The 25,350-nt window shown below is 40.0% G+C and overlaps 1 protein-coding gene and 1 long non-coding RNA gene across 16 annotated transcripts in view; one reads left to right on the top strand and one right to left on the bottom strand.

Annotated features, from left to right (window-relative positions):
* anks1b (ankyrin repeat and sterile alpha motif domain containing 1B) overlaps nucleotides 1-25,350 on the bottom strand; it is an 823,124-nt gene that overhangs the window by 503,832 nt on the left and 293,942 nt on the right. The gene's annotated exons all lie outside the window — the stretch shown is intronic.
* Nucleotides 20,711-23,824, top strand: LOC138748347 (uncharacterized). Of its 2 annotated transcripts, none has more exons than XR_011347953.1 (2): nucleotides 20,711-21,097; nucleotides 23,574-23,824. It is a non-coding gene; the product is annotated as an uncharacterized lncRNA (long non-coding RNA). The 2 variants fall into 2 exon arrangements; XR_011347954.1 differs by having other exon boundaries at nucleotides 23,497-23,824.

The following is a 25,350-nucleotide window of genomic DNA, read 5'->3' as shown; positions in this document are numbered from 1 at the left end:
TTCAGGAGAAAGTCAGGGGACTCTTTGAGGGCTCAATAGTGGAGATGGTCAAAAACTTCAAAATCCTAGGTATCCGAAGATCTGTCCTGGAGCCTCCATGTCAATGCAATTACAAAGAAGGCTTATCAGCAGCCATATTTTAAGAGGTGTCTGAGGAGATTTGGTTTGTCAGTGGTGTGCAAACTATTGGAGTGAATTCTTATGGATAGGATCCATGAGCATTTGGAAAAGTACAATCTACTCAAGGATAGTCAGCATGGATTTGTGAAGGAAAGGTCATGCCTCATGAGCCTAATTGAGTTTTTTGAGGAGGTAACAAAATAAATTGAGGAAGGAAGGGTGGTAGATGTGGTCTATATGGATTGTAGTAGGGCAATTGACAAGGTCCCCCATGAGAGACTCATTCAGAAAGCCATGAGGCATGGGATCCATAGAACCTTGGCTGTGTGGATTAAAAAATGTCTTGCATGTAGAAAGCAGAGGATGGAAAGTATTGTGCCTGGAGGTCAGTGACTAGTGGAGTTCCACAGGGATCTGGGACCCCTGCTCTTTGTGATTTTTATAAATGGCCTGGATGAAGTGGCAGAAGGATGGGTCAGTAAGTTTGCAGATGATACGAAGGTTGGAGGAATTGTGGATGGAGCTGAAGGTTGTTGTAGGTTACAAAGGTTTATAGACAGGATGCAGAGTTGGGCAGAAAAGTGACAGATGGAGTTCAATTTGGATAAGTGTGAGGTGATGCATTTTGGAAGGTCAAACCTGAAAGTGAGTACAGGGGTAATGGTCAGATACTTAACTGTGGAGGAACAGAGAGACCTTGGGGTCCAAATCCATTAATCTCTCAAGGTTGCTGCACAGGTTAGTTAAGAAGGCCTGTGGGATGCTGAGCTTCATTAATTGGGGTATTGAGTTCAAGAGATGAAAGGTCATGTTGCAACTCTACAAATCTCTGGTGAGACCACATTTTTACAGTCTTGTATTCAGTTCTGGTCACTTTATTATAGGAAGCTATGGAGAGGGTGCTGAGGAGATTTAACAGGATTTTGAAAATGTCTTATGAGGCAAGGTTAGCAGAACTAGGAGTTTTCTCTTTGCTGTGAAGAAGGATGAGAGGAGACTTAATAGAGGTCTACAAGATTCTGAGAGGCATAGACAAAAGCCAGTGCTGCAGCATCTTTTTCTGAGGACAGGAATAGCAAACACCAGGACATCTCTACAAAGTGAAGGGAGAAAAGTTTAGGGGAGGCATCAGGGGTAAGTTTTTTATATAGAGAATTGTGGGTGCCTGGCATGCCTTGCCAGGGATGGTGATGGGAGCTGAAACATTAGGGCTCTTAGACAGATTCATGGATGAAAGAGAAATAGAGGATCAAGAGGAAGGAAGGGTTTAGTATTTTTATTTTGGTTGGAATATCTAGGTGGACACAATTTTGAGCATTGAAAGGACTGTACTGTGCTGTAATGTTCTATCAAAAGGAGCCATGTAGGTTATATAATCATATAGGTTCTTGAAGCTTTTACAACATAACTCTGTGACAGAGTATATAGAGGCGTTTGGGAGATAAATTGGGAAAGGTTTGTTAGAGCAGGTCACACACAAACCCTTTAAAACACAGAATTTTTGCAAGAGCTTTTTCAAGAATGCTCAGTGTGGTGCGCTGTTAGCCAGAATCAGACACACACAAAGATAAAGACTGTACAACAGGCTTTAATCCACAAAGACTTCCACAGAGCCAGGCTGGCTGTGGCTGCAGCAACTCTGAGTGAGCCCTCGGGAGGCTGACACAGGCTTATATCCTGGAGGGTGATTGACACCCGACCAGGTGTTGTCCTGTCCCCTTACACTCCTGCAGGTACAGAGGTTGTCCCCTGCAGTAGGCCAGTGGTGTACCACCACACTCAGACTCATGATGGGCTGTTATTTGTAAAAGGCAACAAATGTAACAACAGACAGTAGCAGCTTTGTCTGGAAAAGAGCATTTACTGTCTGGAAGATCATGTGATCTTTGCAGGCAGAGAGCAGGAAAAAAAACAGGCTTTTCTCTTAGAGAGAGAGAGAGAGAGAGAGAGAGAAAAGAAACACAGACATCGGTTCCAGAGGGACAAGTTGGCAAGCTTTAGAAGATGGCCTGGTCAAAGGAGAGGACTGGGTGTCCGGTGTTTCCCTTGGAATAGGAGAAACAGAAAGGAACTCTGTAGTGACCTGAAACAAGAAAAACTCTCTTTCTGAAAACCAACAAGAACCCATCTGAGTGGTAACCATTTACCTGTTAAGCACCAAAGCCTGGTGAACTTTATTAATGTTAACTTCTATGCACAGTACAAGAATTGCCTGCAACCAGTGAGATTGGACTGTGAACCAAAGAACTTTGCTGAACTTACACACACATTACACACACCTGCACTTAGAATTAGAAGGGGGTTAAGTAGGTTAAGTGAGTCAATAGAGCTAAGTCAAAGTTTGATTCTATTTTCATGTTCAAAGATAATTAAAACCAACTTTTGTTTAAGTAACCCTTTGTCGTGGTGCATATCTGTTGCTGCTGGGTTTTGGGGTCCTCTGGACTCGTAACAACACCATCTGACCACTCCTACTTTGTTCCTTTTTCCCCCCTCCACAATCACCACCATGTCTTTCCACCTAATGTTCTCCTTTAAGGAATCCCTGCTTTATAATAGTGTATGGATAACTGTATCAATACCTACATTCTGAAAGCAAAAGATAACTTTGTAATCAGCATCCCTCCCAATCAATTCCCACTTTAAATGTCGTCTGCATAATGGTACTCACTCGCTGCAATCAAGGAAACCAAGAGTCAATACCAATTAAAACATTCACAATTTTTTTCCATGTCATTTAGGATCTCGATAACAGAAAACACCAAAGAAAAGGTACAAGGACTGCCTAAAGAAATCTCTTGGTGCCTGCCACATTGACCACCGCCAGTGGGCTGATATCGCCTCAAACCGTGCATCTTGGCGCCTCACAGTTTGGCGGGCAGCAACCTCCTTTGAAGAAGACCGCAGAGCCTACCTCACTGACAAAAGGCAAAGGAGGAAAAACCCAACACCCATCCCCAACCAACCAATTTTCCCCTGCAACCGCTGCAATCGTGTCTGCCTGTCCCGCATCGGACTTGTCAGCCACAAACGAGTCTGCAGCTGACGTGGACTTTTTACCCCCTCCATAAATCTTCGTCCGCGAAGCCAAGCCAAAGAAGAACAGAAAACACACTAACTGATAGATTCAAGATTCCATTTATGGTCACTGTGACATATTACATGAAACTGCTTTTGCCTGCTGTAAGACAGACAGATTCATCATCGGCAGATATCCATGAAGTGCTTCTTACAGTCAAAGGAAGAGAAGTCCTCCCAGAATCAGTGACCGTGAGTAGATTCGCCTCCAGTGCTTCTGCAACCACACAGAGTCCAGTACAAAGATATAAATTGGATATTTTTTTAAAAAATCACTTAATAGGAGGTTCTGCACAAAAAAGTAATAGAGGGAATAGTATGGTTAATAACTGAAATCAATTGTTGGCTGGTTTGTGACTCTGTTTAAATTATGTGGATGTTCATTGGAATTCATGGACAATTAATTAACTGTCAACAGTTAACATGCAATCCCATTTCTACAATTTTTAAGAAAGTAAACCAATTAGTTTCTGATCAGAATGGAATGGAATGCACTGCAAAGTACAATATCCACAAAACCACTTTCATCCAATTGTACCGTCATAAATGAAGATAATGCAAGAGTTTAAAGTCAATTTTAAATGCAGATTTCTATCAGGTTTTACCTTAAATGGAGAAAAAGGAAATAATTCAGTATAAAAATACTTGCTGAAAAAAGGTCAAGATTTTTCTTACAAAATAAGCTTGCTGTGAATTGGGCTCAAATATACTCAATTAAAAACAGCAAAGTTCTCAAGCCATTTGGCTACTTTATCATGAACAGTCCCTTCATGTGTCACAAGGCTGTCTTTAATCGATGAATTCAGTCATTAGAGACCGTAATTTCTGTCAGCGCTGTTGTGGTTGAGGAGAAAAAAAATGGCTTTTAATTGTTACAATCTCTCTAAAATCTTGAGATGCATTTCCTTCAAAATAGTTCTTCTATAAATTAATTACACAATTTGTCCAACAGGCATTGTGTTTCCTGCAATCTCAGATTCAATGCAAGTCCATCTCCAGTTGGGAGGGGTGCTGGAGATTTCAGATCAGATTTCAGATTTATTGTCAGATTACATATATGACTTCACATAACATCCTGAGATCTTTTTTTTGCAGGCATGGCAGAATTACCACTTATTGGTAGTGCAAAAAAAACTGTACACAGCATATACATGTAAACAAATAAAGAACTATAAATAGATAATGAATGTAAACAAACTAACTGTGCATTTCAGAGAGCATTAAAAAATCAATAAAGTGCACAAGTAAGTAAGAGTCTTTAAATGAGTCCCTGATTGAGTTTTTGTTGAGGAGTCTGATGGTAGAAAGATAGCAGCTATTCTTGAACCTGGTAGTGTGAGTCTTGTGGCACCTATACCTCTTTCCTGAAGGCAGCAGCGAGAACAAAGCATGTACTGGGTGGTGTGGATCCTTGATGATTGCTGTGACCTTTGTGATCTTTGACAGCAGTATTCCCTGTACATGTTCTCGATAGTGGGGAGGATTTTGCCTATGTTGTCCTGAGCTGTATCCACGACCTTTTGCAGAGCTTTACTCTCTGATGTTTTGGTGTCCCCATACCAGATCATGATGCAGCCGGTCAGCATATTTTCCAACACACATCTGTAGAAATTTATCAGGGTTTCTGGTGCCATACCAACCTCCACAAACATTCTGAGGAAGTAGAGGTGCTGACATGCTTTTTTCACGATGTGTTTTGGGTCCAGGAAAGATCCTCCGAGATAGTAAATCTCAAGAACTTAAATTTGCTCATATTCTCCACCTCTAACTCCCAGTGATCAATGGATACCTCTGGCTTTCCCTGCTTCAGAATGTTGCAGACACTGGTGGGCTTGAGTTATAGGGAGAGGTTAGATAGGCTTTATTCCTTGGAGCAGGGGTAGCCAACCTTTAAATCTTTAATTTGGACATACAGTACGGTAACAGGCCATTTCGGCCTATGTGTCCGTGGCGCCCAATTAACCTACACTCCTGGTACATACACATGGCCTGAAATGGCCTGTTATTGTGCTGTCTGTCTAAATTAAAGATTAAAAATTAAAAGGTTGGCTACCCCTGCCTTAGAGTGTAGGGGACAAAGGTGGTTGAGGCTTATCACGAGGGGCATGTATAAAGTGAATACTCATAGTCTTTTTCTCAGAATATTAAATTCTAGAATTAGGAAGCATAAGGATTCAAGGTGAGAAGCAAGATTTAAGAATGACTCAAGTTATCCATATATGGAATGAGCTGCCTGAGAATACTGTAGAACCAGGCACAATTTCAACATTCCAAAATGATATTTGGGCAGGTAATGGATAGGAAGACTTAGAAAGAGGGACATTAGGCTGAGGGCACTGTTCTACATTGTAGAATTCCATGACTTTTGATATTTGACAAGTTTACTCTAGAAAATTTCAGGAATTTTTCCACAAATTTGTAAGGCAGCCAGTCATATTCTATTTGCTTTTATCTGCAAACAAGAAGAACAAAATGATAACATGCAAACTGCTAACCTGTTGTTTTTCACTGCTGTTCACATCTCTTTTGACAGGTGGACAAAATTTCATCATCCAATTTTGAAATAGTTTCTAATTTATGAATATGGCATCTTCTATGTCTTCAATGTCTATGTCTTATTTTAAAATGATGAACACATTGATAAAACACGAGAAACATGTAAGTTATCATAAACACCTGATTAGCTTTAAATTCAAAATGCAACTTATTGAGCACTTGCATAATTCAGTAACCCAAACTTGGCTAAAACTTGTACGCGTTGATGTACTGCATGCGCATATAAATTTCTTGAACTTCTAGTCACACTTGCTTATTCTATTAATTTTTTTGGAATTATTAATAATTTGTTGGGTAATCTAATTACTGTAAACTAGTTGAATTATGTGGACAGGTGTCTTGTCTGAAACTGCCTACCTTGTCTGCAAAAGCATCTAAATCAAGGAAAGGTATAAAGTTCTGCCCAATTCATTCATGTCAACCAAGTGCCAGCTTGAGCTAGTCACATTTGCCTGCGTTTGGCCCAAATCCCTCTAAACTTTTCACATCCATGTAACTGTCTAAATGTGTTTTGAATCTTCTTTTTGTTCCTGCCTCTACCACTTTCTCTGTCAGCTCATTCCAAAATCCCATTGCCCTCTCTGATCGAAATGGCCCTCAGGCCCTCTTTAAATCTTTTCACTCTCACCTTAAATCAATGCTCTCTAGTTTTAGACTCTCAACTTTGGGGAAAAAAGCTGTGACTATTTACCTTATCTTTGCCTGTCATGATTTTAAATGTCTCATGTCACCTCACCCTCCTACATGCTCAGGAAAAAAAAAACCCTGACCTATCCAGTGTCTCCTTACAATTTGAGCTCTCTGGTCCCTTTGTGAATCTTTTCTGCACTCCTCTTCAGCTTAATGACATCATTCCTGCAGCTAGCTGAGCAGAACTGAACACAATTCTCCCGAATGTGGCCTCTCTATTTGTAATGTGACGTCCTCGTAAGCGTTTTCTGCACCCTTTCTAGCCTAACAGTATCTTTCCAATAGATGAGAGACCAGAACTGCACATGATATTGCAAGTGTGGTCTCACCCGTATCTTGCATAATTGTAAAATAATGTCCTTCCCTCTGCACTCCATGTTCTGACTGAAGAAAGATGTGCCAAATTCCTCCTTTACCTATGTTGCTACTTTCAAAGTAACCTGTAGCCAGAGGTTTCCATTTTGCAGCACTGTCTAGGACGCTAACATTCTCTGCAAAAACACATTGCTGGAGAATTTCAGCAGGTCAAACAGTGTACTTTATGTACCTTAAAGATACAGAAAACATTTCAGGCCTGAGCCCTTCATCAATGTATGAGCAAAATGGAAGGCGTCCGAACAAAATGGTGGGTGGGAGGGGCGAGGAGGTGCACAGTCCCACAGTCAGAAAGTGAAAGGTGGATAAAGGAGGGAGGGCAAACAAGGGGAGGGGGAAATGGTCATTCACTGTGTCAGTTCTTCCATGGTTTAACTTAGCAAAATGCATCACATTGGACTTGCCCAAGTTAACTTCCTTGTACTATTCTGCAGCCGACTTCTCCAGTTAATAAAGATCCTGTTGGAATCTTAGATAACTTTTGTCACATTCCAACATACCAGCAATCTTGGTGTCATCTGCAAACTATCAAACTTCTAAAATGCATTCTCTTCCATATTGTTAATATAGATGACAAACAACAGTGGGTTCATCCACAATGACTACATACACTTCTGGGTACAGGCCTACAATCTGAAAGGCCTACAGAGTACATTCTGAAAACCAATGTTGCTCTCCAAAATCTCTGGCTCCTACTTCCAAGCCAATTTTGCATCCGATTGACAAATGTTCCCTCAATCTTGTGATCTTGCCTTCCAGATCAGCCTCCATGTGGACTTATCACAGTGGGATAACTAAACTCCATGCAGTTAATATCTACTGACTTCCCCTCGTCAATGCTCTTGGTCACCTCTTCATAAAAGTCACACACAATTTCCCATACACAAAGCTGTGGTGACTATCTCTAATCAGAAAAGGTAGATCCTATCTAAGAATCTACTTGTACATACATGCATACATACACTCCTTGAACTTTCCCATCTTTGATAATCAACTCAGCATCTTGTTGTTCACTGAATTGTCCTTGCATCCTTTTTGAAATAAAAGCTCAACATAACTGCTCTCCAGTTTTCCTGCACCTCGCCTGTGGCCAAAGATGATACAGATATATCCAACAGGGCCCCAGTGATTTTCTCCTGAACTTCCCACGATGTCTTCTGAAGTACCTGTCAGGCCCTTGATGACTGGGAGCACCTCCTCTGAACAAACTTACACAAATATGAAGGCTAAAACAAAAAAAAAACATGTACAGATCTACAATCATTAAGAACATTTATTAATCATACCCTGAAACTATTAAATATTTCTTAATAATGGAAATTAATCTCGAGCACATCAGTTTTATAGAGAATGGTAGGTTTGTGATTCTACTGCTACTCTAATAATTTGGAAGCCTGAACTAATACACAAGAGCTGTGTTACATTCCCACCACTGACATTGGAGAATTTTTATTAGAATTAATTCATTAAATCAGAGGGTTAAGAAAGTTTATGGCAGTAGACAGTGGACACATATCTTCCACAATGTCATAAGTACCCATTTGTTTCACTAATAATCATTCTGGAAAAAAATCTATTATCTTTGCTTAGTCTGATTTACAGAGTTATAGCTACGTGTTGCCTGTCTATAACCTTAACTAAAGATTTCTAGCATACGGTATTTAAGGGCTATCCAGATTCAGGAGTATATCCAGCTCTAAATACAGGTGTACTGGTCAATGGTGTATTGTTGGAAATGATCCCTGGGGTATGTCATTCCTAGGTCTGGGTTTGCATGTGAACCTGAGATTGAGGTTCGATGCCAAGTATGCTTTAACACCCATGTCCAGTATCTGAAGGGCCCTTAATATCAGTTCAGGTGCAAGAATAGCAAGTGCTGGACAGGTAGAATCATCCCAAGTACTCACTGTGGCAAATTGGGTCATTGTCGTGGAGCTTTGTGGAACATTGTTTGGTAGAATTCACAATTCTGGATCATTAGTCCAGATTTTTGGATTACTAATCACACAAAGAAACAACTATGGTATCATACTTGATGTAAAAAAATATTGGTAGTGTGATAGTACAGATTCTATCACCAATGTCCCCCAAAGTTCCTCAACATGATTATCCAACTGCACGAAAACCAACAAGGTCGGGTCAGATACAGCAATGAGCTCTCTAAACCCTTCTCCATTAACAATGGCGTGAAGCAAGGCTGTGTTCTCGCACCAACCCTCTTTTCAATCTTCTTCAGCATGATGCTGAACCAAGCCATGAAAGACCCCAACAATGAAGACGCTGTTTACATCCGGTACCGCACGGATGGCAGTCTCTTCAATCTGAGGCGCCTGCAAGCTCACACCAAGACACAAGAGAAACTTGTCCGTGAACTACTCTTTGCAGATGATGCCGCTTTAGTTGCCCATTCAGAGCCAGCTCTTCAGCGCTTGACGTCCTGCTTTGCGGAAACTGCCAAAATGTTTGGCCTGGAAGTCAGCCTGAAGAAAACTGAGGTCCTCCATCAGCCAGCTCCCCACCATGACTACCAGCCCCCCCACATCTCCATCGGGCACACAAAACTCAAAACGGTCAACCAGTTTACCTATCTCGGCTGCACCATTTCATCAGATGCAAGGATCGACAATGAGATAGACAACAGACTCGCCAAGGCAAATAGCGCCTTTGGAAGACTACACAAAAGAGTCTGGAAAAACAACCAACTGAAAAACCTCACAAAGATAAGCGTATACAGAGCCGTTGTCATACCCACACTCCTGTTCGGCTCCGAATCATGGGTCCTCTACCGGCACCACCTACGGCTCCTAGAACGCTTCCACCAGCGTTGTCTCCGCTCCATCCTCAACATCCATTGGAGCGCTCACACCCCTAACGTCGAGGTACTCGAGATGGCAGAGGTCGACAGCATCGAGTCCACGCTGCTGAAGATCCAGCTGCGCTGGATGGGTCACGTCTCCAGAATGGAGGACCATCGCCTTCCCAAGATCGTATTATATGGCGAGCTCTCCACTGGCCACCGTGACAGAGGTGCACCAAAGAAAAGGTACAAGGACTGCCTAAAGAAATCTCTTGGTGCCTGCCACATTGACCACCGCCAGTGGGCTGATAACGCCTCAAACCGTGCATCTTGGCGCCTCACAGTTTGGCGGGCAGCAGCCTCCTTTGAAGAAGACCGCAGAGCCCACCTCACTGACAAAAGGCAAAGGAGGAAAAACCCAACACCCAACCCCAACCAACCAATTTTCCCTTGCAACCGCTGCAATCGTGTCTGCCTGTCCCGCATCGGACTGGTCAGCCACAAACGAGCCTGCAGCTGACGTGGACTTTTTACCCCCTCCATAAATCTTCGTCCGCGAAGCCAAGCCAAAGACAGGTAGCAAATCATCAGCTCAAAAAATATTAGAGATAAGCAAATACACGTCATGCCAATGAAATTCACATTGTATGAATTAAAAAGGTGTTCCATTAAATCAGTTTGTTATATGAAGCTGGCATTTATAGAATAGCAAGGCCAGTTCCAGAGTATGATGTGCAAATTTGTAAACAGATGTGTTGGTGTAACATCACCTTCTAATCATTTTTGCTGGGTCACATTGCAGGATTGTGATTATCATTCCACCTAACAGTTGAGCATCTTAATAATCGTGCTTCAAAAATCCATTACATTTTCCTCTGGGAATCTGATCTGGTTAGTTTGGCAGTCAGCGCAACGCTGTTCCAGCACTGACTGTAAGGAATTTGTCTGTTGATCACATGTCTGCAGGGGTTTCCTCCGGGTGCTCCAGTCAAAATAACATTTAAAAAAACATACGAGGTGTGTAGGCCAATTGGGTGTAATTTGGCGGCACGGGCTTATGGGCTGAAGAGCCTGTTACTGTGCTGTTTGTCTAAATTTTTTTAAATTAAATTATATGTAAAAATAATATACAAGTTATGCTGAGCTCAAACAAAGAAAAGGTTTTTATTTAATTGGACATTGAACAAATCCAATGGATTTTGATATGGTAGGTTGCAGTACTTCAGTATCAAGTCAATAAAGAAAATTTGAACCACTATTTTGGCAAAAGAAAGTCAGTGATGCAACACAAGATAAATCTTCAAGGAAAGCTAAAGCTGAAGTAAGCAGTCCAGCTTGAAAAGGTTTGGATAAAATAAAGACAACATTTACATTCACAAACAAGATTAGAGGTTAGAGATATATTTCACTGCAGAACAAAGTGATCTCTGAACCAGAAAGCTTTATCAACATATGTTCAGAAAAAGTTCCCTGTGGATTTCAAAGATATTTATAGTATGAGTTGATTGGCTTTGGCCGCACTGGTATAAAGTGGAAGAAATAAATTGGGGATTAAAATTCAACCAGAGAAGAGTTACCAAGTAGTAGGTAGCCTATTTCCACCTGTTACATATCCAAGCTGCCAATATCTTCATGATGGATCAAGCTCCCAACCAAAGTAAGATTTAACTTTCTCTCAAAGAATTAACACCAGGGAGAATGATAAAATGTGCAAGGAGAGGCAAGGAGATTCTAAATAGATCTAGTGGGCCATTCTTACAAGCGATTTAATGGTGAAAAATTTGTCGCTGTTGCCCGTGTTAAAACACATATGAACAATTTGAAATAAGTTGGATACAACCTTTGGAAAGATTGATAGAAACAATGCACGGGAAGAGAATACAACCAGCAACCAATAGATTCACATACATTTAGCTCTGGTGACCAAAGACAAACTTCCCATCATGATTTGATATTGCAAAGCAAGAATGTTCCACCAATGTTCAGGCATTTATGAGGCTGGACCTGACTCTGAAAAAGTTACTTTTAAATTTATATATCAAGTCCTGCCATTTAGATATGAAAAAGGAAATATTAGTCGTAATTTTGCTTTCACAATTGCAACTGGAAGTTCAGCTTGAAGTAACTGTGGGAGGATATTTGTATAAAACTAAGAAAAACACTTTCAATAACATCCTGCTACTTTTTCCCATGGAAAGTGGATTGTAAAATGAGTGAGAAAAAGATGTCACAAATATTAATGGATGCAAGATAAAATCAACTGTTCCACCCCCCAAAAAGTATTGCTTATTTGATTGTCTCAATAATACACCTATGCTTCATTATCAATGGGTCCAGCCTATAATTCTCCAAGTTAATAGTTCCCCACACAGAAAAATATCCAGTGGAGGAATCTTATCTTTGCTCCTCCCCTGGACACACAGTGACTGTTTCAAAGTGACACTGAAAAAGTTGTAGCAAACAAAAAGCCATCCTCAAGGTGGTGACTGCACTGAAGTAGGAACTGGAAGACAGAAAGAAAATTGCATTGAAAAGATGAACCTGAACAAGAAATTATTAATCATCCCATTTAGAAGGCAGTAAATAGAACTGAGATGACCCAGAAACTTGTCTCTAAAGTAAATCATCTGCAAACCACAGTGACTGAGAGCTCAAAGCGATAGATATTCTAAACTGTAGACAAGAAAAGCTGCTAGAAGTCTCTGCGTCACACAATGGTAGAGTTAGCAGATGATAATGTTCTCCTATCTCATGCCAAGAAACAGACACAGCATTTCAATCACGTGTAAATTTTTACAAATGTGCAGATTATTGAAATAAATATTCCTTGATCATTTGACATTAATTTTGATAGAATTTTCTCCTTTAATAGTGCCTTACATTATACTTCTTTTAACAGCAAAAATATATTCCTTTTTGAAGGAAGTTCCTATCAGTGTGGCCCAAAGCAGTGATATTTCAAGAAAACAAGGAAAGAGTTTTCAAGTAGATTACACATTCCCATATTAGAGCTATGGTTTCATCTAAAGATAAAGATTTGGGATGGATCACAGTGAAAAGAGCAGAGAACTATCTAGTCACCAGCGAGTTAAATCAAAAATAGTTCCATGAGTCATGAATGGAAAGATGGTTTGGACTGTGAAGAAGAAAATAGTAAGATTGATAAATTGAAACAAAAAGATGTGAATGTATTGCATCATTTTTATTTCCTTCTTTCTGTTCCTAGCTTTTTGCCCTTTCTCTCGCCATAAGGATTTTCAATCTGTTTCCAAGTCTTTCTGCACATAATTTTGAAACAAGACAATTATAAATTCATAGTAAAGGTTCCTTCAGGTGCTTGGACTTTCTTAATTCTATGACTTGTTTTCAGTAAATTATATTAATGAATCACAACTAGTCAATTGTGGAGCATCTTTTCTGGAATATGTTTCTGGACAACACCTTCAAATGAAGAATGCAAATATTATTTGATAACCACCTGGTTTCTCATAGCTTCTTCCCTGGGAACTGAGTAAAACAGATGGTTGACTATTGTTAAAATATTTCTTAACCTGCACAGTTTATTCCCCATCAAAGGAAGCTAACTATAAGTTCAATGATAACATTATTGAAAGAGTCCTATCTGTTGGATGGCACACTGAATCAAGCCCCATCTGTTTATTGAGAAGAACTTGAAGATCCAGTGGCACTCATTGACGAACAAGGATTTTCTTCTAGTATTCTGTTAATAGGACTTTGTGCAACATTTTCAAAAATTAAAAAAAAAATGTACTTGTAATTTAAAAACATATTTGTTTGAAAAGCTGTTCAAGATTCCTTTAAGTCTTAATAGAGCGATACAAATACAATATTTGATTCAATGATTGCTATCCAAATGAGCTAATTTCAGTAACATGTAGGAAAAGTTAAATGAACTGAATCTGGCTTTACTCAGAGCCGTAGCTTCCCGATGCACCAGCATTAGTCCCACTGAATATTCTCTCAAAATGCCCAGATGTCGATGTAAAAAGAATTAAGGGAGAAGTGAAGTTATAAAGTGCTGCTTTAAGAATCTCCATATTCATATTATTGAAAGGAGATGAAATATTTAATTGAAATTTGGAGGGAGAGAGAGAGTGTGTCTGTGTGTGTTTTATATTTATAGGCATCAGATCTTTGTCATTGAGCACCCAACTGTGAACAGCACAAGACTTGTTTTGTTTTGTACTACTAATAGTTATCATGAAACCTTACAAGGGACTTTGGTAAACCCATAATAACTGCAAGAGCATTGGTTGATGAAGCATTTCCTTCACAGACTGGTGCTATGTGGTCTGCTGGTTCAGCAGATGTGGAAGGACAAAGATGATCAGTGCTGCCCACAACTGTCGTTTCCACCAGCATGTTCACACACCTACATTGCTTCAGTACTTATTATTTAAATCCACCAAAGTCTATGTAGCCATGCTGGCGCTTAGACCAGTTGGTGCAAATGACGCAACATATTATTTCCTGTGATTTCTTGGGAACAAGAGCTTTTTTTTAACGGGACATCAATAAAACTAGAACAGGTGTGTCAGAATGCTGGCTGCATGACAGCTCGACAAATGGTGACCACCTGGCTGCACACTGCTGCTCAACATAATGCTCCAATTTGTGCACGAGTTCAGTTAGTGAGCAAAGAACTGAGAATGTAAAAGAATTAAGGGCTGTAGATTCTGGAAATCTTAAATAAAAGCACAAAACATTGAAATTACACAAGGGCAAATGGAGATAAGAACACTCAGGCAAAATCCATTTTTATCAGTACTTCGAAATGTCAAAGGAAAGTTATTTTTTAGCAAAGTTACAGTGGGAAGGGGAGGAGTGAATAAATGGATATTCTGTGGAAATCAGGCAAGGTTAAATGATAAAATTATAATATTTCAATTAAAAGTGCAGAATGATCATCTGCCAAGTTTGAAAGAAATGCTCGAAATCTTGGATAAAAATGCTGGAATGCAACCCTTTTCGAAACTGCTGAATGCTGAGCCCAGAATTTTCACAGTTGGAAAATGAAACATTGTTCTTTGAGGTTAAGGGGGGTTCCACTGGAAGTCCAAGAGTAGAATGATCAGAATGGGCTTGAGATAGCAAACGAAAGTAAAAAGTGACTGAGAAAACATTCACAGAAAGTGATCCACCTCAGTGACTCCAAGGATTGGCTTAATCCATTTTATTTGCTTGTCAGTCTTTCAAAATGCTTTCTTTTTGGCAAGTACCCAGGAACAATTTACAAGGTCTGCCTCTTATATTCTTTGCTTCTTTCTATTATGTACAGACATATTGTCCACAGGGATCACAAATTTTCAGATTAGTACCCATATGGCACTTTGCAGTCTATCCAAGATTCAGCTAGAATGTGTTCAAGCTTTCTTTTTTTAAAAAAAACAAGGAAGCCCACTTTTGAAGGTCAACAAAGAAAATTTCAACATCTGACAAAACCCAAGGTGAGCTAAGCGCAGCAGAAAATTTGGGAAAGAACCACGACGAAATGACTGCTTTCCTCACCTTTTAATATAAGTCATGGTGGACGGACTTAAGATGACTCATTTGATTAAGTTTCTAAACTTGTTATGGTTTCACAATAAGTCCTGTGATTATGGATACACCATTCATCTTGTCCACCAACCTGCCCCACTAGAATCAGTTCCCCTATAGGGATAGTCCTTTGGAATGCCAAATTGGGAAACAATCCTTTGCTACAATTCTTCCAGAAGCATATCTTTCAATGCAGCTGTAAACCTTAGGGGTTTAATATGTCATCTGTAATAGATCATTTCAAAATGGTGGGAAAATATTTATATTGAATCCATAGGGAAATTATTCTAATAGCACACTGACAGATCAGGAAATTCCAGAAAATGATGTGAACCAGAGCCTTGACTAGGATTCTCACCAAAATAGAGGTGCACCCAACTGTTTTGTTAAGATCTGACGATTATGGATCTACTTTCAGGGCCACATGAATGTCTGGACTTTTCCTGTCCTAGTGATGACCCCCATATGGACTTTACAAGAAAGGGAGACTCAGGAACAAAATCATCTCTGCAGAAGCTGTGACATGAATTTGATTGGCAAACCACTCTTTCTCCTATAATTAAAGACAGTCTTCTGGAGGAATTCAGCAGGTTATGTAGCATCAATAGGAGAAAAAGAATGGTTGCCATTTCGAGCTGGAGCCCATAATCAAGACAGGGAATGCAAAGAGAAACCAGTGCAAAGAAGACATGATAGGAGGAACAGGACAGGGGTGAGCCAAGGTAAGGTGAAGCAGGCATGTGCCTATCTTCCGCTTCTCTCTCTCTCATGCTTTGCCTCTCCCTGTTTCAGCAATCTCACTTGGACCCCTGTCTCTGCATTCGCAGACTTGATAAAGGGCTCTGGCCTGAAATACCAACAATTTTTTTTTTTCTCCCACTGAGTTCCTTTAGCTTCAGATTCCAGTATCTGCAGTCTCCCATTTGACTCCTTTAGTTGAAGGATAATCAGGAAAAGGATATTTTCGCAAGAGTATTGAGTTTTATCTTGCGTACCTCCTCATCACTTTCTTTATTTCTTTCTGCTTTTACCAATTAATAAGAATGCCTGTTATTAGATTCTTAAGCATGCAGAGAATAAGTGATTTCTATACATGAAACAAAGCCAGAATTCTGCTCAAGTATTCCTGATTCAAGAATTCAGATGAAAGAGGTCCAAAAATATGGCTTCTCTAGGATCATCCCAACAGAGCATGGGGCCAAAGAAACCAATTGATATTCCGTCAAATTGTATCAAATACCTTCAAATAAAGAAAAAGAGAATGATAAAAAAATTTTAACTTATAAATTGAATTGTCTTTTGTCACTTGAATCAAAATAGACTACCACCAGAGAGCGCTGTTTTTCATGGTATCCTGGCAATCGAACCAATCAGCAGGGGTAGTACAACGATAACAAATAAATAAGGCAACAGTACAGGGAGTAATGTTAGTCATCAGATAGACAAAAGCAGAGAGAAAAATTCAGAAACATGATGCAGCAAATAGAGAAAATTATAGTTATAAAAAGCAGTGTGAGGGCATCTGACCATGTGAGACCATTTCAAGAGTCTGACAACAGTAGGAAAGAAATTGCCTTCGGATCTGGAAGTTTAAGTATCATCTGCCTGAAGGAAAGGGGATAAGGGAGTATGACTAAGGTGGGATGAATCATTTTAGATGTTAGTAGCTCTTCCGAGACATCAGGAGGTATAGGTCGAGTTAATGGAATGAAGGGTGTTTTTTTTTAAATGGCCTGAGCTGCAGTTTTTTTGCAGTCTTGGGCAGAGCAGCTTCTGTACAAAGCTGTGATGCATCTGATCAGAATACTTTCTATGATGCATCTGTCAAAATGGCTGAGAGCCCGCACGGACAAGCCAAATTTCCTCATGTATCTGAGAAAATAGAGTCTTTGGTGCGCTTTCTTGGTGGTAACAATAATATGATTTGACATGTGCTCTTCTCCATTACTTGAAATTCTCTTTATTTTGCTCATGTTGATGGCCCAGTTATTATCCTGACACCATGCCGCCAGACTCTCTCCCTCTCTCTATACTCAGTCTTAAGTTTGAGATCAGACTTTGACCATGGTGTCATCTGCAAACTAACAGATGAAGTTAGAGCAGTTGGCCACACAGTCATGACTCCAAAGGAAATATAGGAAGGGTCTGAGTGCAGAACCCTGAGGGGTGCAGGTGTTTAGAATTAGTGTGAAGGTTGTGCTGTCATCAATCCACGCTGCTTGCAGTCTACAGGTCAGGAGGTTCAGTTGTAGGGTGGACTGCTGATGTCTTGGTCTTGGAGTTTGGGGTTGAGTTAGGCAATGAATAGGAGTAAACGTGGATATCCTTGTCATGAGTGCAAGGCCAGGGACATAGCTGTGGACTTATTGCAACAGCAGGCACTGCTGGCTGATGGCTGAAGACGTGATGCCAGCAAACGTTTAGAGAGTTCAAAGCTCTGGGCATTGAAATATGTCAGCTTTCAATTTTGATTACAATATGAACAATTTACATCCTGCAGCAGAGGTCTAATCTTGCACCAGGTGCAAGCAGCTTAGAGGCATCAGGGCTAGGCAAGATAGAATGTAGCATCAGCTGGAGATTAGTACGGCTGTCAAGCATAACTACATTTTGATTTCTAATTCTGAAGTGGGGATTTATCAACACATTTATCCCTGTTAGCAGAGACTTATGAGCTCCCTTATAGACTTCCAAGGTTCAGCAAAACAAAGGGAATCACCACCTAGCTGCAAAAATGAAAGCGGAATACCTAGCCAAAGGAATGTTTACTGCAAACAAATCAAACTATTAGGATCCTGTAGATGAAGACCAAGAGGCTGTTTTTCTTACATCAAAGCTCATGGAACTAACCTGCAGTAAAACAAACATTTTTGTCACACAAATGAATTATTTATTGAGTTTAAGCAACAATGATTTGATTGCCCTTTGAACGTGTTCACTTTACTTATAGAAGCATTATCGCTTAATTAATGTTCCTGAAAACACTAATGGATAGTTATCTTGTTATTCCCTAACAACAGGCCTACCAACAAACAGATGCACTTGGCAAGAGCCTCAATTACAAAACTGCAACCTCCTGCTGCATGGAGCTTGCTGGCAGTTGCAGCCTTGTTCTCAGTTTTTCTTTAAAGAAAAATAATATTTTATGACGGTGGCCTGAATCAGCACCCTTATTCAGTGGAATACATGGTTAATGGCAGGATTCTGAACAGTGGGACCTTGAGGTCCGAATCCATCGCTCATCAAGGTTACAGCACAAGTTGATAGGGTAGTTTAGAAGGCTTATGGCATGCTGGTCTTCTTAGTCGGGGGATTGGGTTCAAGAGCTGGAAGGTAAAGTGCAGATCAAAAATACTCTAGTTGGACTGCACTTGCAATATTGTGTTCAGTTCTAATGCCTCATTACAGGAAGGACGTGGATGTTTTGAAGAGGGTGCAGAGGAGATTTACCAGGAAGTTGCATGGATTGGAGAACATATCTTATGAGGCAAGGTTAACAGAGCTAGGGCTTTTCTTTTTGGAACAATGAAGGATGAGAGGTATCTTATTAACGGTCAACAAGGTTATGAGAGGCATAGATATGGTGGCACTATTTTCCTGGGGCGACAGTAGCAAATACCAGAGGACATTTGGTATTTCAGGGGTGATGTCAAGGGTAATTTTTTTTTCACAGAGAGTAGTGGGTGCCTGGAAAGCATTTAAAGGGGTGGTGGTGGAAAATGTTATAAGAGAGACATTTAAAAGGCTCAGACAGGCACATGATTGCAAGAAAATTAGAGGGTTCTGGGTATGAGATTGAGAAGGTTTAGAATGTTAAACAGGTTTATACAGGTCGGCACAATATTATGGGCCAAAGGGAAGGGCCTGTCGTGTGCTAATAATGTTCTATGTTGTATATTCTTGGGCAATCACTCTCAACTGCAGAAAATTACTGTGTTTCATCGACTACAGCTCAGCCTTCAATATCATTATTCCCTCAGGGCTGATCAACAAGCTTGAAACTCTAGGCCTCTGCGACTGGACCTCCTCATCAGAAGACCACAGTCAGTATGAATTGGAAACAATATCTCCTCCTCACTGACTATCAACACAGATGCACTTCAAGGATGCGTCCTTAGCCCACTGCTCTATTCACTATATAAACATGACTATATAGTTTGGCACAATTCTATGATATCTACAAATTTGCCAATTACACCACAATTGTTGGGAGAATCACAAACGGTAATGAGGAAGGCTACAGCAGGGAGACTTATCAGCTATTGAGTGGTGTTACACCAGCAACCTTGCATTCAACCGTAGCAAAACCAAGGAGGTGGTTTTTTGCGGACTTCAAGAGGAAATCCGGAGAACACAAACCAGTCCTCTTCGAGGGCTCAGCAGTGGAGAGGGTCAAGAACTTCAAATTCCTGGGTGTCAACATCTCCGAGGATCTGTCCTGGAGCCTCCATGCCGATGCAATCACGAAGCCTCGCTGGAGGCTGAACTTTGTGAGGAGTTTGGGGAGCTTTGGTATGTCACCAAAGACTCTCAAAAACTTCTATCTGTCCTGTGGCTGGTTGCATCAGTATCTGGAATGGAGGTGCCAATGCTCATGACAAGAAACAACTCCAGAGGGTTGTTAACTTGGCCTGTGACATCACGGGCACCAGTCTTCACTCCATCGAGAACATCTACAATAGGAGCCTCTATCCTCAAGGATCCCCACCACCCATGCCTTGCCCTCTTCATTCTGATACCATCAGGAAAAAGGTGCAGGAGCCTAAAGATGACCACTCAGCAGCACAAGGACAGCTTCTTTCCCTCTGCCATCAGATTCCTGAATGAACAGTGAACTACAGACTGTCTTATTTTGATTTTTTTTGCACTATTTTAAATTTATTTTGTAAGGTGATTTTTACAGTTAGTCCCAAAATTATGGCCATAATTGGGACAGGAGGATCAGTCGTAACTCAGAATGGATGTAAGTTGGAATTTTGCCCACTTGCTTGGAATACTGAAGATTTAAAGCAAATTTTTAAATCAAATCTTTGTTTCATAATAGATTTTTGTTGTATTTGACAAACTATAACAGGGATACAGGGCACGTAAGAGCCAAAATGTGCATATTTACCTTGTTCGTCGGTGTTCTGGGGTGCATAGGCTGGGTGCTGCCATCTTGATTCCTATGTGCATGCGTGAGTCTTCGGTTGGTGCAAGCGCAAGTCTTCAGTTGGTGCATGTGCAGTGGGTGCATATACTGGTGTTCATTTGGCGCATGCGCAAGAGTTAAGCATCCTGTCGATATTGAATTTGCACAACATTCGCACATGCACCAACCGAATTCCAATACATGAATCCACCAAACATGCATCAACCGTTCTCCAATAGGCAAACCCAACATGCACATGCCAACCAAATTCCAATACGCTGTTATGGACTGTGGACTGACTTTTTGGACTGTGGACTGTCATAAAGGATGGAATTCTGCTGGGAATTCTTTGTGACTTGTGGTTCAACGGGGTTAAGCTGTGCAGACAGAAAGAGAATGGAACGTTCAGAATGGAACATTCAGAACAGTAATTGGAGCAGCAGTTGGACAAGAAGAACTGCAACAATTGGAGTGGCAGAGACCAGCCAGAAGAGCTGTGTGAACGCCACATTGCTCATAAGATAATGAAGGGTTAAAAACCACAATTTGAGAATCGAAGGAAGTCATCTAAGGAGACCTTAAACTAGGATATGTAAGCTTACGGCAACTCAACATCAGTAATTTCTCTCTCCAACGTTCAATGAGACATAATTTTGTTTTTCAGTTGATGGAACCACCCGAACTCCAATATGCAAACCCATCACACATGCGCCAACCGAAGACTCACGCCTGAGCACATGAATCAAGATGGCCACAACCAGCCTATGGACCCCACAAAGCCAATTAACAAGGTAAGTTTGCACATTTCAGCTCTTACATGCCTTGTATCCCTATTATAGTTTGTCAAATACAACATAATCAGTGTAAATTTTAGAGTTTTTCTTTATTTTTTATTAAATTTCAGTCATTTGTGCGGATACATACCAAGTTGGTTGTAAATCGGGGAGTACCTGAAAAAGTTTGCCCCGTGAAGCTGCTGTAAAAGAACAAATTTTGTGACATGTTCGTGACAATAAATTCTGATTCTGGGACTTGCATCCATTCTGGTTTATTGGGGTCTGTCTGATATGGCTGTTGAGGTCATTGTGGAAACTATAGAAGTTTTACAGATAGGGCAGCAGATGCTTGACAGGCAGGTGTGTAGATGGTTTGCACTCCCTCCGCTGCTAATTAAAAGTATTTGTTCTCAATATCATTCTCAAAGTGCTTTCCCCTCTTCAAGTAGTCATGGATTCAGTCAATGAGGATATATTTTCTTCAAGAAGGCTTTGAGCCCATCATTGAATCCCAAAGCCACTTACATAGCTGGCAACTTGGACATTCTCTTCCTTTATCCCACCAGACAACAAAAATAAACCAAAGTAAGCACATTAATAATCAGAGCAATGAAAACAAAAGGAAGAAATAAGATGGAAGGAGATCATAAAGATAGAAATTCAAGGTAAAGGTTCCATTATTGTCACGTAAATACTGTGCTACATTTAGAATGTAACATACATGAAACTCTTTAACTTGGTCTACCGTAAGGAAGACAGAGAGTCGCCACTTTGGCCAGTGACCCTCACAGAAATGAGGCCCCAGCGAGGAACAAACTCGTGATCCCTGGTTTACAAAACCAGTGCTCGAACCACTGTGCTATCGGAGCCTTATTGACCTGGATTCTAGATTAAATATTTCACAGAGCTAAATATGAAGATTTAAAATCCAGATCTGAAATAAAAGCAGAAAATGTTGAAAGTATTCAGTAGGCCAGGACGCATCTGTTGGAAGATCTGAAATGTTAAATATGTTTTTCTTTCCATAAATTCTATCTGACCTGCTGACTGTTTCCAGCATTCTCACTTTTAATTTCGTAAAACTATTCTTGGGAAACACATTTCACTGGTGGTCTACTGTGAAGCTGAACAAGATTAAACACTGCACATACAGTATTAACAGATGTGTGGTCTATTGTTCCCAGCTTCCCATTGTCAATGTGATTGCAAACTGTGATGAGATAGTTGTTTTATTTGGTCATTAAAATGCTAATATGATGTTAATGTCAGCAGCTAAAATTGGTCTCAGAAATAGAAACATTGCTTTTGGTGGGGTTTCATGAAAGGTGATATGAATTAAATCACCATCCAAATATAAAAGGCATTTGATCATTTAGGATGAAGTTACTTCTTGGGTTTCTTTTTGCCTCTTGAATGACCCCATGCCACCCAAGTAACAATATATTCCTGCCATGCTGTCAGCCTAATTCTCACCCTCAGAGGGAATCTTACAATGTCCTATTTTGAAACATTGCAATTTTGAAACAGCCTGAACTGAGCCTATTTTTCCTCCCAGTGCTTCAGAATCTCTCTTTTGTAAAACAAATGACTTTTTCCAATAATGTACAAAATCAGTAGAGAAATAACAATTCCAATACGAGACAGCAAACTTGAACTGAAAGAAGAACACGCTGATCTATTAATTGTAGTTAATATGATATTCCATGATACTTCTCACATAAACAGTGGGAAAGTTTTAGTATCCGAGGTCGATGCTCCCCTTCTACATTTTCCAAGTGATTCTGGTTCATAATGTTTCTTTGTCACTACATGTTCATGCTTCTTTGGCCTGTTTGCATATGGAACTCTGGTAAATGTGTGGTTTTGAGCCAGAGAAAGTCACTGGGGTTGCATTGATCAGTTTTACATTCTATTTTGTCATAAAATGTCATTCTATGTTTACTGTTCGATAAATAATGTAAAAGTCTATGCTGATGAATCACTTATTTGTTATGCAAAGACAGTAAAATAACATTGTTCACAAAGCATTACCATATATAAAATAGATTGACCCCTTTAAATCAGATTTGTTGAGCCATTTTTCCTTGGGATCGCATCCTGTGTGTTAAGTGAAGTTGCAATGCATTCTATTTCTAACTTAAAACTCAAATAATTCACTAGGAAGTGGCTACTGACTGCCAAACAATTCTCACAATCTATCATCTCTCCATTCGGTTCAAGGCAAAGCTTCAATGGTTAAAGGCCAATTAGAACCACCAGTCCCTTCAATGCAAAAATTACATTTTAAACACCAGAAACATACTCAGAAAAGAAAATATTCTCTGTAGTGTATTAGAGATATAAACCTGTGATTGTACACTAATACAAAATGCAGTTTAATGAACAGAAGGTAATTAAAGTCACAATGTTTTCAGCTTGCTAAATTGCAACTAAAATGCTGACGTGCAAAACCCAGTCTGAACCATCCATCTCATTTACACTGTTTACCCAGTGAAGGCACTTGCAAGTCACCTGGAGAATAAGAAAAGCCAGTTATGCAACATTGTGTCAAGAATGATTTATCACTACAAGTGCGGAACTCCTGTGAAACACTTCTATGAATAGGTGGATAGTACATTCAATGCTCAAGTTGTGACTATGTTCCTCCAGAACTATGTACCATCTGGTGTTTGGAAGCAAAATACCTATACACAATAAAGGTTCTGTTGCAAACTGTCAAATATAAATTCTATATTAATTTAACTTCTGAAGCTATTAGTTCTTTCTAAGCAACGTAATTACTTCACTATGAAGAAATTTTCAAGGGATGATTTCAATTGTTTGTTCAGAAGTGGACAAAAATGCCACATGTAAATGCCCCGGCTCTCTTCGAAGGCTAAATCAATAGCCATTGAGAAGTGTATTGTGAAAGGGAAAGCACAGCACAGAAGTAGGCTCTTCATGCCAAAAATGATGCCCAAATTAAACTAAAATTCTGCTTGCACATGACTTATAATCCCTCTATTCCCTGCATATTCCTGTGTCTATCTAGAAGTCTTTTAAATGCTATACTTGCATCTGCTTCTACCGCTACCTCTGGCTGCCTGTTCCAGGCACTGACCACTATCTGCATTATAACAAAACTTACCCTGCTTATTTCCTTTAAACTTTCCCTCCTTGACTTTAAACACATGTTCTCTGGTATGTGAATGTTATTCCCTGTTCAAATGCTTTCCCAAGGGCTTTCACAATGCACCATTTCCTTCCCCTTGGTGAAAATTGATGAAAAATACTCATTTGATACTTTGTCCACTTCTTCCAACTCCAAACATAAATTACCTCTTTTGTCCTTGAGTGTTCCTATGCTTTCTCTGAGTTATCCTCTTGTTTTTGTTGAAAGTATAAAATGCTTTAATTCTCTTTAATCCCATGCATCAAGGACATTTCATGGTCCTTTTTGGCATTCTTAAGGTCCTTCCTACGATCTTTATAATTATTCCAGGATCCTAATTTTAGCTTCCTAAACCTTGCATGTATTTCCTTTTATTTTTTAACCAAAATGGCAACATCTATCATCCAGAGAACTCTTACCCTACCTTCCCTTCCCTTCCCCTTACTGGAAGATGTAAGTCCTGGACTCTGATTAGTTAAACAACTCCCATGTATCAGTGATAGGTTTGCCCAATAACAGCAGTAACCAAATAACTCCCCCAAGCTCCTGTCTAACAATGTCCTAATTTGCTCTCCCCAATTTAGTATTTTCCCACAAGACCCAGACTTATCCTTATTCATTAACTGTGTTGAAATGTAAAGAAATGTGATCACTATTCCCAAAATGATCTTCCAATGACGTTCTGACCAGCTTGTCAGGCTTGTTTCCCAGTACAAGGTTCAGTATGGCCTTTTCCATGATTGAATTAGAATCAAAATTTATTGTCATGAACAAATCATGAAATTCATTGCTTTGCGGCAGTGTCACAATGCAAACATTCATATAAACCACTTTACAAAAATAAATAAAAATAATACATGAAAACTCAAAGTAAAGCCGTGTCTTTTGTTCATTAATCTGATGGCAGTGGAGAAGAAGCTGTCCTTGTGCCATTGAGTGCTCGTCCTGTGGCTCCTGTATCTTTTCCCCCCAATGGTGGCAGAGAGGAGAAGGGTGGTGTGGTCCTTGAGGATAGCAGCTGCTTTCTCTATCCACCTCTTGTAGATGTCTTCGATGGAATAAAGTCTGGTTCCCATGGTGTGGCAGGGCGAGTTAACAACCCTCTAGAGATTTTTTT

Source organism: Narcine bancroftii, chromosome 13, assembly GCF_036971445.1.
Source record: "Narcine bancroftii isolate sNarBan1 chromosome 13, sNarBan1.hap1, whole genome shotgun sequence".
In the NCBI taxonomy this organism is placed as follows: domain Eukaryota; kingdom Metazoa; phylum Chordata; class Chondrichthyes; order Torpediniformes; family Narcinidae; genus Narcine; species Narcine bancroftii.
The sequence above is the reverse complement of the archived record's forward strand: the minus strand, read 5'-3'. Positions and strand labels throughout refer to the sequence as shown.